At 37.2% G+C, this 20,812-nt stretch overlaps 1 long non-coding RNA gene across 1 annotated transcript in view; it reads right to left on the reverse strand.

Annotated features, from left to right (window-relative positions):
* Positions 1 to 10,602: 10,602 nt before the first annotated feature.
* The window catches only part of LOC134547756 (uncharacterized), a 239,867-nt gene continuing 229,657 nt past the window's right edge, over positions 10,603 to 20,812 (reverse strand). Inside the window, exons 4-5 of the long non-coding RNA XR_010079594.1 lie at positions 18,396 to 18,489; positions 10,603 to 16,579 (exon numbers count right to left, since the gene is read on the reverse strand). This is a non-coding gene — a long non-coding RNA (uncharacterized LOC134547756). The remainder of the gene's footprint in view (positions 16,580 to 18,395; positions 18,490 to 20,812) is intronic.

The raw sequence follows: 20,812 nt of genomic DNA on the forward strand, positions 1-20,812 counted from the left end.
CATGACCTAAAAATGTGCACAATTGCACCAAAATGTGAGCATTTCTAATGGAGCGTAAACACAGTGTGATGGTTATGAATTAGCAGTGGTACTGCTGTGGTATTACAGTCCTTCTGTAAGTGTGGAGATTCACAAGTCTTGTACTTTTACCAAGTTCAGCACATAACTAGAAGAAAAGAATACTTGAAGTAGAGAATATCATTCTATTTTGCAAATATGGCAGCATAGGGGAATTTCTCAACTATTTCCAATTTTCCACAGAGATAACATCTTCTAGTGAGGTTTTGTTGGTTTTCTTTCTCTGAAAGGAGCTTATAAATTTCCCTATTGCATTCTGCACTTCTGTTAACAATGTAGTGCTTTGGTAGGCATTACTGCAGGATTTGAATGTGAGATGGATTCCTGTAATAAACCTAAATAGGCTAGGATGGAAACCAGTTACTTCTGAAAGCCAGAACAGTCTTGCTTTTTATAGCATTACAGTGGCAGTAGTCAGGCAGTCTCAGTGCTCTCCTTCACTATTTAAAAACCAAAAATTTGGGAAACCTTTGAGTATGGGATTATTTTCTCATAGGATCAGTTATAAAATAAAGATCTAGACCTGTAATAAGATTTTAAATATCCCTAAAGAAATTTTCCTTCATTTCTGGAGGTGTTTAATTTACTTTAATTAGCTGGAAACAGTAGCAAGTGTTTTGCTAAAATTTCTTTGCATTATCGAAAAAAACAGATCTGGTGCTCTTTTTACATTTTTTGCCTATTTGTTTGTTTTAATTTATCATATTCCAGTTTCTTTATAATAATATCACCTGCAGAGACAGCCCTGCTTTTATATTTATACAGCTTTTATATTTTTTCTGTGTGTTTAAATTCAAGAGAATTTATAAATAAGCCCAGACCAAACATAACACCACTTTGAGTAATTCTCTTATGGTACAACTAACTGCTTCTTAATATCACTTCTGAAACAGAAATTCTTAAAAACCAAATGAGTTTATATAAAAATGTCAAGTCATCAGTTCTGTAGGAAACACAGCAAATTCTCAAGACAAGAACACTTTCTTTTTTAAAGGGATTCTCTCAACCTCTATAAAATATTTGATCATGTGAGACATTTATTTATGTTCAAATTGGCAAATGCAGTCACCCAGGTAATTAAGTGGCTGAAAAATATTGATCTGCTAGGCATAATGTGGTCAATGTCAGAAATGTTTACCAGAGTAACATTAACATTAATACATTCCATTCCCTTGTAAAATTATTGGGTTAGATCTTAAGACCACATCTCTTTCCCAATAATTTTCAAGGATTTAATAGAATCTTAGCTCCTACAATTTTTGAGGAGTGAAGCAACATAAAAATGTTTAATACAATTCTGAAACCTGTAAAAACATCCCTTGAGGCATACTCAGCATGATACAGTAATATCTGTCATGATCACTCTAAACATGAATTTCAAAAGAAGTTCCTAAAAAGTAGAGTAACACAAATTAAGAGTCTGTGGCCACAGTGAACACAGAGCCATTAAAAACACAAATCAGAATATTGATACAGGGTTATTTTCTGCACAGTGTGCCAGAAAAGATACTTGCAGTGCTAGTTTGGCACATCACCAGAGCGGTAGTACATTTTTATAATTACAAATACATTTGAAAATTCATGATGAAAAAATAGTCTGAAAGCAATATCAGATGTTCTTTGCTTTTAGCAATTAATGACTTGTGCTGTGTCATTGTAAAATCAGATTACTAGTTATTTATAAAAGCATTATTTAAGACTGCTAACTTATTTAGACCAGATTGACCAACCAGTTTTTCCAGTAGATTTATTTCTGTTGCACATAATTTCTCTTTACATTTCTGCATTATCATGAAGTGTATGACATCAAGACCCATCTATAAGCTGGCACCTAAATGGGTCTATTCATGTGAAGTAAGTATTATACTTGCACTTGTTGGACTTTATCTATAAAATCCCAAGTAATATAAAGAAGGTAAATAGTTGATTAAATACAAGAACTAAGGTGTGGTAAAAATTGTTTAAGGTGCTGGTTCAAAAGAAAGAGAAGAAATGTGTTCTTCATGCAATTAATCTGTGGAGCTCCTTGCTCAAGAGTAGATGTCAAAAATCCAGAGAGACTAAAGAAGCGCCTAGCTTAAATCATGGGAAAAGATCTGTAGTGGGCTATTAAGTATGAAAAGATCCCCATTGAGTCAGGAAGTCCCAGAACTGCAATTTTTTAGAGACTAGACAGATAGTCTGGGGAGCTGTTGCTGCATATTTGTGCTTGTATTTTTTCCTAGACCTCCACTGTGGACCATTGTCAGAGAGTCATGATACTGAATTAAATAAGGTTTTATTGTGAACAAGAGCCCATTTAGAGGTTTTTACATAGTAACAATATCACATATAGTTCTTATTTTACTTCTGTATACTTGAGGTAAGACTACAGGAAAAAATAGTCTTTTATGTAAATGTAATAAATTTTTTATATTACTTGAAGTTAAGATGTCAGATACATGAATGTCCTTAAAATACATTGACACTAAGTATTCATTTGCATATAAGGGGCTGAGGAATTATTTTTGTCCATTTGATTGTTACCCATCTGTTTAAAATTTCTTTTTTACTTTTAAAATAATTATTACAATTTTTGCCAACTTTTTTCAATGTGTAGATGATATCTGCATTTTTTTCACAACAATGGAGCTGTTACTTATTTGTTACCACATCATTCTGCAGAAGGTTAATGCCCATGCAAAAGGCACTAATACATTTAACAAGTGGCAATAATGGCTACAACAGTTACCAGAAAAAAAGCTTTATTAGAGCATTTGTCTGCAAGGTTTCTATGCCTGAAATGTCTGTCTTCTCTGTAAATGGCAACTAAGACACAGGGTTTTTTCTAGGACTTTTTTGTTGTTGTTATTGGCTATTCCTGGGCTGCACCAAAGAAGTATGACCAGTAGTTTGAGGGAGGTGATTTTTCCCCTCTACTGCTGTTGGGTGTTAGATTTGCCTCTTTTTCACATACAGAATTTTTTCCCATAAGTTGCTAAGAAACATTAACAACAGTGCTTAAACAGAACAAAGGGAGTAGTTGAAGGACATGGCAGCACAAGGCTACACCTATTGTTTTGAGTGTCCGGGAGTTTCCCTCAGAGGGGAGAGATAACATGAGCTTTGGGAAAGGTAAAAAGACAGAGCTGGGGGGAGCAGTTGCTCTCTCTTGCTCTCGGCATCGAGGAAGACAGTCAAGATGCCCCTCGCTGCAGGAAGAATTCATGGCCATGGCCATCACTTTGTCTTGTCCTGGGAAATCTACCGTCATCTGCTCCTGTACCCGGGAATCCTGAGATCGCTTTCACCGGCCCTCCCCCCACCGCCGCTGCTTCTTCGGAGCTTTGAGGTTTTCCTGCTACTCTGTAGCCCTGCACTGCCCAGCCCTGCCGGGACACCCCTGCTGCTCCAGCTGCCAGCGCAGAGCTCCTCATCTCATCCACCAGCCCAGGACTTTCCTTCCTTCCAGCTCGGCCTCTCGGAGTCCTGCAGGGGCACCGAGGTCAAACTGCCCCAGGCTTTTGTGAAAGAAACCCCTCAATGTTTCTGGTTCTGTTTATTATTAATGCTGTAGCTGTTGTTTGTTTGTTGTTTTGTCATATATACCTATAAAGAACTGCTATTCCTATCCCCATACCTCTGTCTGAAAGCCCCTTTAATTTTCTAAATTAGAATAATTTGGAGGGAGGGGATTTGAATTCTCCATCTCTAGGGAAGTCCTGCCCCTTTCCTAGCAGATACCTGTCTTTCAAACCAAGACAACTGCACTCTCATGAGACTCCCACCTTGCATAGTGTCCAACCCTCAGCACAAGGAGTGGGTCCAGAGGAGGTCCAAGAAGATGATCAGAGGGCTGGAGCATCTCTCCTGTGAGTAAAGGTGGGGAGAATTGGGATAGTTCAGCTTGGGAAAGAGAAGGCTCTGAGGAGACTGTATTGTACCCTACCCTAAAGGAGTCTTATAAGAAACATAGGGACAAATATTTTAGCAGGATGTGTTGAGATAAGACAGGGGTTAGTGGTTTTAAACTGAAGGAGGGTCCATTCAGATTAGACACAAGGAAGAAGCTTTTTACAATAGGAGTGGTAAAACAACAGCTTATTGACCAGAGAGGTGATGGATGCCCCATCCCTGAACACACTCAAGGTCAGGTTGGATGGGGCTCTGGGCAACCTGGTCTGATTGAGGATGTCCCTGCTCATTGCAGTGAGGTTGGACTAGATGACTTTTGGTGGTCTCTTCCAACCCAGTCCAGATCTCTCAGTTATGTGATGCCTCCTAGAAAGTTTGACAAACTCAGCACCCAACACATGTACATCAATCCTGTCTGTCAAACTCACTTCTAATATCTAAACTAACAAGTACACTGAGCATATCTGCTTCCACACAGACATAGACAAGAAGAAAAGTCTGTGAGAGTGGCTGCTCTTCATATTCTTCTACAGCTTGGGATATAGAAGACTTCAGCTTAGACTTCTGTTTTGCAATAGACTACTCAGAGTAGAGACCCCTAGACTGTTGTTCTCCGTCCCCTTATATAAGGTGAAGAGATAAGTGTCAGTATCACACAAAAATGTAAGATCGCCACAACCACTTATTCCTCCTTCAGCCTTCTGTGACAAGGTTAGGCACTAAACATCCCCTAAGCCCAGATATGTATGTTTGTCTCCTCACTTCAGTATTTCCCAGTGGTTATCAGCTACCCACTGACATGGATCGGGTCAGCACTTACCTGAATTCTGTTCTTTGATTTGTCTCTACTCAAGGACTGGAGTTTATATACTACCTTCTGAAACAACATCTCTAAGTTAGGTGATGTTTAATTCCTCTTGAGAGACCCATTCCTTACTGTCAAATACTATTTTCAGTCATGTCAAGATCATGAACTTTATTCCCTGTTAAAAATTATAACCCATGTCACAAAATTCACATCAGTTTTCACTCCTGAGTGATTTTATTACTTTTCTTGGGCCCCATTCCAGTTTTACCACATAAAATGGAAAAAATAAAAAAAAATGGAGCTTGAGGGAAGCAACATCTGTGTATCACAGAAGAGTATCAAGGAAGAATAGACATGTAGTAATAATCTGTTTGCAATAATCTTTTTAATTTATTTATCTAAAATTAGGATGCCTTGAATTCTTTATATCTGAGATGAGTCATATCCAAAGCTCAGGTCTCTCACTTCATTAATAAAGGCAGCCTGTGGCATGAAATGCAACCAGGGCTATAAAAGGAGAAACATTAAAAACTGGACTGTCTAAAATAAAGTAAAAGATCATGGGAAGATATATGTCCTAAGACAGCACAGCCTACCTTTCTGGAAGGTTTCACTGAACCTTCCAGCTGAACGAGGTATTATGAGATCCGTTACTAAGTTTAATTGTGACTGATAAAGAATGCCACAGAATACTACAACTTATACTGAAGAGAAAAAAGCATCAAAGTTGAAAATCTAACATCTAGACATAGTCTCATTTATCAATTAAATTCAGTTAATAAACGTCACTTGATTATTGTCTACGTGGTATCTCTGGCCTATTATTTTTCAAGTATCACAAAAAATTTAAAAACCAAACAACTTGAACTCTTATACTCTTTATATACTCACTGTTCAGTTTCTGTGTCTGCATTAAATTCTGCCACAGAGTTAATACAGAAATTTAGTGGTTTTCCCTCAGATGTTTACTCTTTTGTAGTCCCAGATGTGAGAGAGCTCATGGACAAATTTTTCCAAGCAGGAAAATGTTTTATCTTTGCTAAGTTATTGCCAAGAAGAAATTCGTTGCTTGTTTTAAGCTGGCACTTCTAACACAACATTGCAGTGTGTTCAACTTCCTTCCTATCTTCTTCCTCAGTCATTATACTTCTGATCAATATCTAGTCTTAAAAGAGACATTCTTTCCAAGAATGGATTTGATCAGTTCTCTATGATTTGAGAATTTTTCACTGACTTTTCAAAAGGGTCTGTTTTCTTTGATATTGACCACAATCAATACAATATTCCCTCTCAGTGAATACATTCACAATTCTTAATCTTCCCAAGTAATTATGCCTGGCCAGTGAAAGAGAATTTCTTATGGTATTTGCAGAATTTTGCAAAAAAATTTAGAATAATTTAAGATAATTCTATGAATAGAATAAGGAAAAATTATTTGTGGCTCCACAATTTATAGTTCAGGTTGTTCAAGACAATGGAATATTAAATTCATATTTATACAGCTATGACCAAATTATAGTAATTTTTTTTCTGGTGGGCTGCAAAAGAGAAAATATATTTTCCCCCAGTGTTTCTAATGCCTATTTTTATATTTCAAGCAATAGAAAACTCTAAAAAAACCCCAACTTTTCTGTGAAAAATGTTAATAAAGTCATTAGAATATTAGATAATACTTAACTTTCAATTTTTCATCAATACAACTTTTTTTTTGTTTTCATTTTTGCCAGTATCTCCAGATTAATAACTGCAACTGGCTGACCTGTTAAACTGAGCATTGCTAGCAACACCTACTATGATTTTACTGCCAAGGACTGTAACTTGAAATATTTACAACAGTTTCCTCTCATGCTGCTAGATGACTGCTAGGAAACACCCTAGGTTCAATTTTTGCTCTTGCTTTTTATTTGCTGTGTAAAGAATGATTCATGTCATGACAGTCTGCATTTATATTCCATTTGGTGATAGGTTCTTCTGTACCAAGTAACATCGCTCTGCTTCCTGTCAGCTCTCTAACTGGTCTGAGCTAGCACACCTAGAGACAACCTATTCAGCCAAAATACAAATACACAGCACCTCATGAAGGATGAAGGTAGCAGTGATGCTGCATCCTCAGCATGTTCTGTGAGACATTCCTAGCTCAGAGCACCAAAGACCATGGTACCACGTCTCTCCTCATTCTCACTTCTCTCTCTGCAAACATGACAGTTGTAGGGGACTGTTATATATCCAACAGATAATTGGTACTATGTTCTAAGTCGCCTTGATCTTGCATAGACTTAGAGATTGTCAGCACACTGTCACTGCATTCCAGCAGAACTCTTATTAGCTAACTGTTCTTGACAGCACCTCAGAAATTGTATATTGTAACTTAAGCAGCCTGACATGATAAAGGTTATAACTTTCTTTTTCTAGATAATTACTGGCAGCACTGATAAACATGTATTCCTTCTCCATTTCGTCAGAAGACTGATGGGAATATGTCTCTTTATAGTTTAAAATTTAAAGTTCCTGATACTTTGCAGAATCATTTATTGTTGAAGTCCTTGGCTGTTTATATAGATATAGACCTATATATACACATATGTATATATTTATGTGCATCTTTGGCCATTTGCTGTTATCTCTTATCTTTCAGAATATTATTGAAGATATATTTGAGGTGGAGAGGGAATTCCAAGTAACACAATTGCAATATTTTTTAACTTCCTGTTCTTCTATTTATTTGTGTTTTATTTATTTATTTATGCTATCTATCTATCTATCTATCTATCTATCCCTTTGAACTTCAAATAGTACAGCTCTTTCTCATCAGAAAGAGTTGCACCTCTGCAAGAATTCGTTATTTTAATGACTCTGAATCAGGACAGTAGAGACAACTAGGCTTATTGAAGTCATCAATAACGCTATTTTGTGAGTTTCCCTGCTGTTTTATATGTGTGTTGTTCTCCACTATGTAAGTACTGGTACCTGAAAATAGTGATAATTAGTGCAGTTAAACTCAGCAAAAATCTCTTGCAGGATTGTTAAAATCTTTTGGGGATTTGACTACGGCTGTTCAGCAACTGCAAGTAAAGTAGAACTCCTTAAAGTGTCAGGAAAAATACAAGAATTAAGCTACTATAATATCTTGATAGAGAATCCCCAGCAGTGTGTGGCTGTCACAGCAGAACTTCTTGCAGTAGATTCCTTCCAGGGAGGTGATAATTAGGTATCTTTGCATCTTCTGATGTGATTTTCTAGAGACTTCCGTCTCTATTTTCAAAAGTGACTGGTGGTTTTAAGTACTCAAAGCAAAATAGTTTAGAGTGAAACACGGAGTATCTGCTCTCTGAAAACTAGATATTTAGAGCTTCCTCATGCTCTTGCATTTGAAAAATGGAGGAACACATTACTCCAAAGTTACTTGTGAGAAAGCAGCAACATGACTTCCTGATATTAGAGAAGATATTTTACTCTCGTGGGAGGAACAGATGTCCTTGATAGAAGTTGTCAAAGTGTTGCACTGTCACAGGATTGGTCGTGTTACTTGAGGAGAAGAGAATCCGTCATTCTGTTCCTGGGAGAGCATTCTGCTGTCATGGAGAGTTTCATAAGGAAAAAAAAAAAGCAATTTACATGATATTTGGGCAGGAGTGTGATGCATGTTTCCTGACAAAGTTGAAGCTGAGGAGAATAGTCATGTTCAAGAATCAAACTTCCAAAGAAGAGATAAAATGCAGATGGATGGAGGATATTTTACTTGCTTCTTTGTCCTCTGCAGTCAGTTCCTGTGACTTTTATTCATATATCCTAGCATGCACATTGCATAGGCCCAAGTTATGCTGTGAAAAATCAGATTTATGCCATGGCATCGTGACCAGCCACAAATCTACTTAGAAAGATTTAGGTGAAAGATGTTGTTTGATCTACAGAATCAGTAAGAAAGGTCTTAATAGTTCAGGCACTCAAAACAAACAGGCCCCTTTATGATAAATAGACCTTAAAGGTACCAGAATAGAATCTCAGGAACTCATAGAATAATAGATGAAATAGGGATAAAGGGACAATCTCTCCTTTAACTTATTTGATTGAGGGAAAAAGTGAGACAGATACACAGGTCAGGGAGAAAGAAGGCATACATAATACAATGGTGACATATTTAAGAAGGATGGGATCTGATGAGAAGGAAGCCTGGTAGATTTAAATTTCAGTATTTTATTAGTATCTTTACGTAGTAAAACTTTGACGTATCTTTAATAATATTTTTGAGAGGTGATTAACATTATTGAACACAGTGTCTTTTGTATAGAATAATTTATTACAAGAAATAAAGGTTAGACTTCTAAGAAAGTGCAACTTCTACGAAATTACTTTAATATTTATATTGTATGCAAGCTGTTAGTTTTATCTGCTGTCCTTACATAGTAAGAACTGAGTAGTAAAGTAAGAACTACTGTAGTTGCTCAGAAATGCTCTCTACAATTACAGAGGAATTAAAAATAAAGAAAGAACCCTGAGAGCAGAATTTACCTCTTAGAGATAACAAAATTTATGGTCTTGTGCATATATCAAATGTTTTACAGCATATTAAGTATTTCTCATCTTCCACCATGAAGAAACTTGTTCATAAAATATTTGACATTGAAGAAGAAAAAATCAAGGGCCCCAGGAGCTTCCGGGGGGAATTCTTCCATAAAATTAGCAACATTCATTAAACATCTAAAATCCAGAGACCTAATGCAAATCGTCTAGCAAAATGATTTAATCAATTCTTAGTTCTGTGTTCATGTACCAATGACTATGGAATTTTCTTAGTAAAACAATTAGAATATCTCTGAAAGTAGCTGGCTACACATTTCAGTTATTTCAATGCACAGTTCTCTATTACATTTTACATAATTTAAATAAGACACTATTGAAAACAAAACTGAAATAAGCTATTGTCCTACTTATTTTGGAGGCCTCACTTTGTACATTTGTGTGATAGGGTCTCATCTGGGATACTTGGCCATTTTGAGAGAGATTTTCTATCAGAATAGATTTACATATGTGGCATGTGGTGGTTTCAGGCTGATAACCAGGCAGAAACACCAATTTAGTGTAGTGGTGTTTTTTCCCCAATTTTTCGATTTCCAGGCCAATGCAGCAGTTTCTGTGGTGAGTTGAGCACCCACCAGTATTATGTACTCTTTTTCTGCTGTGACATATGATTTGGAGGAAAGCAAAGCAGGCTCAAAACTTAAAGGGTATAAACAAAGCTCTATTACCAAAACTACAAAAGAGAAAATTTTGATAAGAATCAGAAAAAAAACCTTCAAAACACCTCTCCTTCACCCACAACTTTTCTGTCCCTTCTCACTGACAACGTATAGAGAAAAAACTTGGAACCTAGGTCAATTTGCCACCTCTAAAACAGTCTTTCATCAGTTCTTTAGAGAGGGAAGTCTCCTTTTCTATGTGATGGAAAGTTCTCCACAAGGAAAACAGTTCTCCTGTGGCTTCAATTCTCACAAATAGCAGCCGCCCAGGAATCTGCATTCATGAAATGCCTCCCATTTCATGCAGCCTTCCCACAGCTGCATTATGGGCTATGATAAACTCATGGGGTACTATTTTAAGGATGAGCTATTCAAAAGCAAAGATTCTCTTCATTTATTTTTTAAATCATCTTCATCTCTCCTTGGGAGAGGTCTTCATCTTATCTCATCTCATCTCATCTCTCTCTCCCTCTCCCTCTCCCTCTCCCTCTCTCTCTCTCTGTTCAAACTTCTCATGAGATCACAGCTACTTCAACATTTACTTGATTCAAAACAAATGCCTTCGCTCATATCTGCAATTTGAACACTCTTCATTTCCCCCATCCTGTTTCTATAAATTAAATGGATAGTCTAGTACATTACAGTCCATCAAAATGGCCTTACAAAAGATCTTCAGCCTGAGAATAGGGATCTTTTAATTCTCCTCTCATCTAGGACTTGACTCCTCCTTCAATGACCTTGATGCCTTCATATTGTCTCTCTACATGTCTTCACTCTGTCCTTTTCTATCACTTAAGAGAGGATTAGTGCTTTGCAGGTTTCATCTGTGGAAGGAAAGGGTTAATAGCTCGCCCGGGGCCTGCGGAGGTCATGATGGTTGGTGGTAGATCCAGGCCATGCTGGGGCTGTGCCAGGGATCTGGGCGCTCCGGCTGCATTCAGTTTCAGCTGCGGGGCCACTGCAGGGCTGCAGAGCTGCCCCTGGTCTCAGCCGCATGGTGTCTCGCAGTGCTGGGACAGCCCCACGGCAAGAGCGCCTGGCAGTGGCAGCCAGAGTGGGTTACGGTGGAGAAATCACCAGAGGCCGCCCTGCGGGGTGGGATCTATCTCAGCAGCAGCACGGGGATGCGCCCAGCCCCATTCTCTGCCCAGAAGCTGCTGGGGCCCCGCTTTGCTGGGTGGGGAAAGCGGCTCAGCAGCAGGAAGTTAACAGCCGCTGGGGCCTGATCCTGATCCTTCTCTCCTGCCCTCCCCATGCCTGGCAGCCGCTGGGCCCAGCCCAGCCAGTGCCACAGCAGCAGCAGAGCCTGGCCCAGCCCCGCCAGGCTGAGCTAAGCCAACCCCACCAGTGCCTCATCACCTCTTCCCAGGCTGGAAGGAAAGAGAGCTTTTCCCGGGCTCCCTTCTGTTATAAATGAATCGGCCGATTTAATAATTAAAGGAATTTATTAAGTAATCAAAGTATAAATTTTGGAAAAAGCCACAAGCAAATCGGCACAGAGCCTGGTGATCAGAACCAGGGGGAACCTGAATTTGGCCTCTATCACACCGAATTCCCCATGGTTCTCCAATGCTGCTTTTGCAGGTTCACCTCTTATACATCTTCCAGTCTCTGCGGGATACTGGAGGAGCTTTATCTGCTTCCTTTCGTTGGTCTTATCCCTTTTAGCATATTAATATAGTTTTATTTCTTTCTGCCGCATATGATGAAAGTTTTCCTGGAATTGGGTGAATAATTCATACAAAAATCTCTAGGAATACACTTCTGGCGATGAATATTATCTTATCTTGGATAGATATCAAATGCATATCGCAGGGGTTTCGTTAGACGAGTAATCCTCTGAGATACACATCTCTGAAGACAGCCATCGCCTCTGGTATCTGAATCACTTGGTGCACATTGCTTTTCCCATCACCCGGCTTTGGTAGAAAGTGCTGCAGTTTAAATGTCTAGCACGAATTACATTGCGACATATATTACCCTTTGATTTTTAACATGTGTGTTCACAGAGGTGTGTTCAACTTTCTAGTGGTCTAACTAGATGTCAGTATTCAAAACTAATTACTGATTGGTTTTTGTCACAGCTTTTCTTAGAAAAATTACTTTTGTGGGTCTCTTCTCTCCTTACCAAATGTCAACTAATGCAAAACCAGCACAATATGCAATGTCATTTAAGACATTTGATGGAATTATCCTGGTGAACTTTCAATTGCTGTCCAACCTGTGGATAACAACTACCAAGGGGGAAAAAAGAATAATAAAGAAAATGAGAAGCACATATGAATCTTTGGAAATCACCTAGTCACTCATATGTCTTTACAGTTGATCTTATCATTATTAAACTTTAATTTTTTTTCTCAGTTCAGCCACCGCAATATATCTTCATACAAACATGAAGAGTACTCAAAAATTTGCTGCTGGGTATAATGCAAACTCTCTTTACCAATAATGTCTTATTCTGTTCTGGCAAAGGTCTGACATTTGTTACTTTATATCCCTCTCATGAGCAGCTTGCTATAAGTGATTAATTCAATTACATTATCTAAACAGACACTGGGGAGTTTTGTGTCAGCTTTATGAAGGATAAAGGACTATGTCATGTGTGACCATGCCTACCAGGAGGAGATTTTCAGCCGTGGTGAATGCACCTCATTCCCATTTTCAATAAAAAGAAAAAAAATATAAAGTTAATATAGCATTAAAGAAATTATCTGACTATTCAAATGGAAAGAGAAAAGAAAGAGATCTGGACAAAGACAGCTGACCTGCACTGTTATGTTTCCTGATATATTCAGAAAACTTTATAGTTGAAATATCCAAAATAAATGTAATTGCTGTATGGGGTAAGAACTAGATGATCTTGAAGGTCCCTTCCAAACCAAATCATTCTGTGATTCTATATGCTTCTTTTAGACTGCTAAATGCAGTCCTACTTAATAAAACCCAAGGATTCTGTACTTACCATATCATTATCTTTGACACTTTCAACTTTTTTTTTTTTTTTTTAATCCAGGCTTCTTTACGCTTAAATTCATTTTTTCCTACTCTTTAAAGCATTTCTGTGATATTATACACTTTCCTGTATCTGGCTGTTGTATTCAAAATAAAATGGCTAATCTTTGAAAAGACAAGTCCAAATTGTCTACGTATTTTAGTCTGAAAAATAGACAGTGGCATCAGATCTAAAATTTCAAGGTCTGCAGGGGCTCTCTAAGGGCAGTACATCAGTTGAGAAATGCATTAAGGAGTTGGCTGAATTCCAGGACAGCAAAGTTAGAAGGCTAGAATAAACTGGGGCTGTAAGAGATTTGCCTAATAAAGTACTAAGAGAGACAAAGAAGTTCCTGGTGAAATTTACCTGTTAGCTGTTCTGCTGAAAAACACATCTAGAGAGGATGGTAGAGAAATGATTGGCCAAGGGCAAGGTGGAAGGGCTACTGAAAGGTTTCCATGAGAGATACTGGTGTGATCACCAGACATTTGTATGGAAGACCTTCACAGAAGGAACCAAAATTAAAATCAAACCGTATTTCTAGGGAATTTAATTTTTAACTCTAATTATGTGCTAAAATGCCTTAGTAGATTTCATCTTGCTCTCTTCAGCTGAAGAAAGTGTTGCTTAATGAGGAACCTTTCAATGCTGTGTTTTTCTCAGTGTAAGATGCTCACTTCAGATTCTCATGCACTCTCATCTGTTCTGGACAGCTAATACTCCACCCTGTAATTAGGTCAGTCACATCTAAACTTATTTATTGAAAGCTTTACAGACCTCAGGGTGTTGCATAAAGGATTATGAGCAATGGTTAGTAAGAAATTAAACTGAGAATTTCAAAACTTTCCTTTAAAGCTGATTTAAATGCATGTCCAGAAACATACTGAAACTAGTGACAATTTAAACAGTTTAAGGAAGTGGCCTTGAAAGTGCAGATATTTAATTTTTTTTTACTCTAAAACAACTGATTGTCAGATGGGATAGAGTTTATTTTCTTCTTAGTTGCTGGTACAGTGCTGTGTTTTGGATTTAGTATGAGAATAATGTTGATGACACCCTGATGCTCTAAGTGTTGCCAAATAGTGCTTCCTTTAAGTCAAGGACTTTTCAGTGTCTCATGATCTGCCAGTGAGGAGCTGCACAAAAAGCTGAAAGGGAGCACTGCCAGCACAGCTGATCCAAACTAGTCAGTGTCAATCCTACTCCCCTTGCCACCAGGGAAGAATGGCAGTAGTTAGTGAGTAGCTGTGTGGTACTTAGGCTGGGGTAAAAACCAAAAAGTTGGTTTCAGTGGAATGAACTGTCTAGATCATGCCCCCAGGTGTTTTATTGTTTCACCAAGCAGAGAAAAATTGTTTGGAATAATACTTCAACAGTGCTTGTTTTCTTGGTGGTTTTTGGGTGGGGGAGGGGGTTTGGGGTGTTTCTTGTTTTGTTCTGGGGGTTTGTTTGTTTGTTTGGGGGTTTTTTGGTGTGGGGTTTTTTTGGTTTTGTTTTGTCTTTTTTGTTTGTTTGTTTTTTGGGGGTTTTTGTTTGGGGTTTTGTTTGTTTGTTTGTTTTGTTTTGTTTTTTGTTTGGTTTGGTTTTGTTGGGGTTTTTTAATATTTTTTTTCTGGTTTAGTAAGTAATCGAATAATAAATTATTTATTCTGCTGTATAAGAAATTCAAGTTACCTAGCTACTTCATTTGGTCTGGAAGAAGCAAACAGAGATATAGGTCTTCTTAACTCTAATAAGAACACATACAAGTAATGAACCTTTAACTCTTTTATGTCCACTAATTGATGTAGGATTTTGTTTCTACAAGGCATTGTAAAATTACTGCCACTGTCCTAAAAGAGGTAACAGGTGCTGTTGAAGGGGCTAGAAATTCCTTAGGTGCCATTTCCTAACTGTAATATTTGGAAAACATTTATGTTTTCCAACTTCACACTTTGCTCAGAGCTTAAATTTATAATCATTCACGTTGTTGAGCATTGTAGTATAGCAGGCTTAGACAACCTGGTGGCCTGATCAAAATCCTATCTTGAAAAAGAGGGAAATACTTTAGCACAGCATCGTATTTAGCCTGGTACACTATTGTCTCCTAAGCAAAATAGTTAGAATTTGCTTATAGAAAACTACATAGTCAGCATTCAACAAAATGGAGAGTGATTTTTGTACTGAAATAAATTAAAAAGGAGACACTTTTTCTTTCTCAGATTCTCACTCTGCCCAAAAGACAAAAATATGAGGATAGACACATAAGTATGGCTTCTGTGGCTACGTTTCCCTAGAAAAGCTCAAGGCTACTTTACATTTAATATTTTATCTTTATATTTGATCACAACACAGCATAATAATAATATGATACGATCAGAAGGTCATCTAGTTATTGTTCTCTTCTGAATGAGAATATAGAAAGAACTTGCTGTTAGTGGCCTGTAGCAAAGTAGAAAGGAAAGTAGATGCTGAAATACTGCTAAGTGACATTAAAAAAGACTTTATTAATATCTTTCTCATTTTCTCAGTGCAGACATAAATAATATATAAATGCTAGAATGGAAAAAGGGGATGCATGGTTTGTGCACATTTATCCTTGGGTTCAGTGCAATTTTGCTGTGCATTGACACATCACAGCTTTCTTTAATAATCTCTTTTATCATAAAGTAGTGGATATTGAAAAAGCAAAGCCAGAGCAATCTCACTTCCTCCACTGAAAATATCCACATTTCTGAGAAGCATTGAAAGAAAGCCTAAAAAGATTCAGAAATGCTCAGTCTCACTGCCACTCTTTTTCTGTCTCTGGTGTAGGTAGGAGTTTGGATTTGAGTTGTGGGAATTGCTTTGAAGTTCTCTGTTCTTTATTCCTCCATGACAACATTCACAAGGACAGAAAATTGAAGAGGCAATATATAAAGCCCTTAATCAGCTTGATCAAGATAATCAAATGACAAAGTCATGAAGAATGGGCTGCAGGCTGAACAAAGACAGGATAAAGTCCAATAACACTCTTCCCCACTCCAGAAACATTCACGTGCCACCAAGAAAGGAAAAGAATTTATTCTCTGTTATAAAAACACTAATTTCCTAAATGGAGGTCAAGGACCTCAAGATTTGTGTCTGACTTGAAAAATAGACCCTGAATTCTACTTGTTCTGGTGGTAAAAACAGGGCAAAATATGTAAGCCTTTAATAAAAAGAATTAAAATATGCTACTTTTCCCCATAAACCTTGCCCAGTTAATTCCATGAATAGTGTGTTCATTCTCTGGAATTTATATGATGTCTTCCTACTGAAAATTTAGCTCATGCTAATTAATAAATGCTGTAGATAGTAAGACTCTTGAACTGCAGAATTATGCAAACATCAATGGATACTTAATAGAGTCTTACATCAAGTTCAAGAAATATAATGCCTGGGAGATTGCAGTGGCTTAGGGCAAGTGGAGAGACTGTGTCCAGTTGTGAGTCCTTATCTTCCGTGACCTGTAGCAAAGGCAGGGTGACAAAGTGACATCAACTTAAAGCAATTATGCCTGATCCAAGTTGATAGCTATTCTTGCAGTCCAGGGAGAACCGTGGCACACATCTGGCAAGTAGGAGGCAGAAACAAGAGTTAGAAGATGCCTGAGGGAAAGAGGAGGGTTAAAAATTCTTCAGAGAGCTAAAAATGTCTCCTAGCCATTCTGGTGACATTATCTAACATATTACAAATACCCATATGTGCAAGTCTTCTGTATCACTCACAGAATGCTCAGCAGTGCTGTGCTGCAAACTCTACTTTCACATTTCCTCATTTTGTCCCTTTGCACTCTGCAGCCTTGCCAATGTAGGTGTGGGCTGGACTGGGCATTTGGCTGCATTCAGAAAGGAAATCCTTTGAAATGTTTTAAATTGCCATAAAAGAAGTACAGAAGTGTCCTGTCAGTCCTCCTTTTCATGGCTGTACAAATATTTTGACATTGGTTTGTAAGGAGATTGAGTTCCCATTAGGGAGGAGAGCTTTTCTTACAGAATCTTTACTAAATCTGGTTTTCCACCTTTTATGCAACACAAAGGACCTTGTTGCTTGGTATTTGTTGTCTATGACCTATCCTTGCAACAATTAGGTCCATGCTGTTAAATGAAATTAGGAAGATGTTATCCGTGGTAACAGCTGATAACTTTGAAATTTGGCATTTCCTGAAAATGCTACTAGACTCCTTTTCAAAATCAAACATGAGAAGGATAAGAAACATGCCATAGGAGGTTAACTAATACATCACAGGAAGAATCTATATGTCTGACCTATATGCTGACCTTCTAAGGACTGCAATGATTTTTACAAATTTTTGCAAATTTAGGAAGTAGAGACCTTTCCTGAGCTGATGGATTAGTTTCTGAGAAGTAATGTAAGACATCAAGATCTTTTAGGTACTCTCCTCAAGGCCTTGTTCTGATCTTGTCTTTGGTTGTTTATGCATTATTGCCAAATCTGTTCTGTCAAAGATCATGCACAAGGAGAACAAACTATGATTTTTTTTTCTTAACTTCATTATTCCTGATCCAAACAATAAATATTGGGTGCTTTTAATTTCTTCTTGGTCTTTGATATTTTTGCTATGTCTTTCTCCAGAATATCTTGCAAAAAAATTTCTAATTTAGGTCTTTTATTACTTACAAAATAAATCATGAGGAAAAATGTATTGCATAGGCAGTAATTATTATATTTTAGTAAAAGAAATCTATACTAAAATTAGAATTATGAAAACAACAGTTCTTCAAATTAGTCCTCATTCTCATGTTCAAGATACCAGGCTTCCAACTGTGCCATTGCACAGGAAGAAGTGTGTGATTTGTTCTGGAAAGATGTGCTTAATGTATATATAAATGAAACCTTGTAATGCTGTAAGTGATAAGGCATTTCCATTGATTATCCAAGCAATCCTTCCAGTTCTGGTGGAAGAAATTCTGGTATTTCAGTATGATGATAAAATGTATAATTGTGTTTCTACCATTTCATATGTACTAATACTGAAAAAAATATAGGATAAAAATAGGATATACCACCAAAAAATACTAATTTCTTGAAATATTGTATGCCATTTCTTCAGTACAGCATGTTTTCATTTTTAAAAATGGTAAAGGTTTTTAATAGAATTTTAACTTAAACCAACAAATATCAAAGCCCATTTTCGGTAACATTTGAAAACTCCAATATACTATTAGCAGTAAAAATGTGTTTTGTTCTTTCTAAAGCAGTTTATAGAGGACACTTATATTTTTAAGGAAATAATTTAAAACAAGGATTTGTCCAGGAAGTTAATTGATTTAATAATTACTTTTAGCCGCAGGTAAAAAGAAAGATGTAACAGAAAACCTATTAAACAACTTCATAAAAAAATTCCTGAGAAATATTAACATACCTGAGATAATTTTTTCAGAAGTGAAGGATCAGAAGTGGTTGACATCTAGCCAAAAGTGTGGAAACTGGTGAGTCCAGGTGGCTGGGACCTTAACCTACAGAAGAAAGATGGTCAGAGAAAAAGACAAACTTTCAACAAAGGTTATCACTACAATGTAAGGTTTATTTTTCAAACTTCAGCAGAACAATGAAGGAGGAAAGAATGATCATCAGTCTTGGCTCCAGCACTGACCCAGCTGATGTGGTGTCCAGGGTCCTGGGGGTTTACCACCTGGGCTCTGTGAGAATACCTTTTTATAACTAAGCTTTCCCCACCCTGGGGCTATGTTTTTCACTTCCTATGCTAAACAATTTTCATGTGCAGTTCATTCTTTGAGACCATTCTGGAAATGGGCTGAAGGGGTTTGGGGGTTTTTGGTGGACCAACCTTTGACCATCAGTCCACTCCTGCTTCTTGACCTCATTCTTGTAATTGCACTGCAGTGTGTTGTGCTCATCTCCAAGAGCCAGATTTGTCTGTCCAGAAGAGTGCTGCCCAACCTCCATATAGCCCCCATCTCCAGTTACATCCTGTTCCTTCTTGCCTTTTTGCACACAGCATGTTCTTACCAACAGTCCTGGGTTGTTTCCATGGCTACCCGGCTATTGCTGCTGTGTGATATGTACATGTTAGCCCTTTATCTTCTGGGCTTCCAAAACAGCTGTTTTTTTAAACAGTCCCTTATACTTATGTGAAACTATTTCAGCATATTAAAGACCGAAAATACTTGACAAATTGTAAAAACAATCTGATACAAGATTTCGGATTTTGTTTACTAAAGATGTGGGGACAAGAGCTTGGATGGAACCAAGTTCCTTCATAACCCTATTCAACTTATTAGTAGACCTGCTAGACCTCGCTGACTTGCTTTACTATTTTAAAGCTAAATAAAGGTAGAAGCTTTTCGGCCTTTTAATTCTAATGTTAAACATTTTTATTTTGAGAGAGTTGTTTCAAAAGAGAAATAAAATGCTTTTGGCTTTTTTTTGCTTCCCAGTCCTCGACAGGGGCTTTAACTGCTGCTAGGTAATCTCGTGCTTCATTGGATAGTGGGCATATGTTTCCTACAGGATTTCTTTTTGAAAGCTCAGGCTACTACAACTCTTAACCCATATGACCCTGAGTTTTAGGAACAGAAAAAATAGCTGTTATAACTGGATTGTCTGACTTCTCATGTTCTATATAAAAATAGATACAACTAGTCATAATATTTTGTCCAGATTTGTGATCATAGTGCAAAAAACCCTCGGCTATATCACACTTAGATTTCCTCAGTAACATGACATAGTTTTAATGATTTCACAGACAACCAATATAGAGAGGACTGCTTGCATCCTCCAAGATCTCCCCATAGTTTATTTACATTACCCAAAGTTTATCAAGTGAAAAAGGACCAAGGCACAATTACTGACAATTACTGACATTCTATATTAAATATAGAAAAAAATTGCTTCTAGTTATTTTAAAAACATTAAAATGCTCTTAGATACACACCATCACACCAAAGGCACAACCATTATGGTCTGTGGCTCTAGTGGCATCTATTTTGAATGTGCTCAGTATGAGACCTTTTGGGTGGAAAACATACTTCAGTGTACAAAAGGAGACAAAAGAAGTTGTGGCATACACAAAAGTTGAAAAAAGTTGCTGCCTTCTGTTCCCTCTGACTTCTTTTGCAAAAAGAACTCTTCATCTTTCATCTTGCCAGAGGAAAAACATTTGAAATCTTCAGGTTCTGCTTAACCTAATCTTAATCTTATTAGAATTCATTTAATAACAGAAAGGAAATTGAATTTGTGCAGAAGTAGGAAACATCCTTATGAAAATCTCTAGGCACTCTGAAATTTTTTTAAACAAATTACGTAATTAAATGAGCAAAATACATTTTCAACCTCAGATTGCTAAAAAAAGTTTAAAAACTTAATTCTGAAAAATAACCATACAGTTTTTACATTCTCATTAAGCTCTATCACTACCTTAATTATCAATAAAATTTGACAATGCAGCTTGTCATAGATGTTGATACAGAGCATCAGAGCCTTTGTTTCTTTTTACCTGTCAGCCTCCTAACACAGAGTAACCCAGATATTGCAATAATGCCTTTCTTGTGTAGCTTGAATTTCAGTACAAGGGAATCATGGAATTATGCCAGCAAAGAATGCCTCAGATTGTGACAAACCTGGAGGGATGCACCTGCATGCCTTGATTATAAATATCCTTGGGGTTTCTTTTTTCTACAAACTTCATCAAATTAGGAAGCAAAGCATCATAACCTATATCACAGATTGAACAACTCCGCTTGTGCCAGTAACCAAAGCCATCGAAGTCTCAAAGTTACTGAAGAAGTTAAAATCATGGTTATGAGAAAACTAGGTAAA

Source organism: Prinia subflava, chromosome 1, assembly GCF_021018805.1.
Source record: "Prinia subflava isolate CZ2003 ecotype Zambia chromosome 1, Cam_Psub_1.2, whole genome shotgun sequence".
Taxonomy (NCBI): domain Eukaryota; kingdom Metazoa; phylum Chordata; class Aves; order Passeriformes; family Cisticolidae; genus Prinia; species Prinia subflava.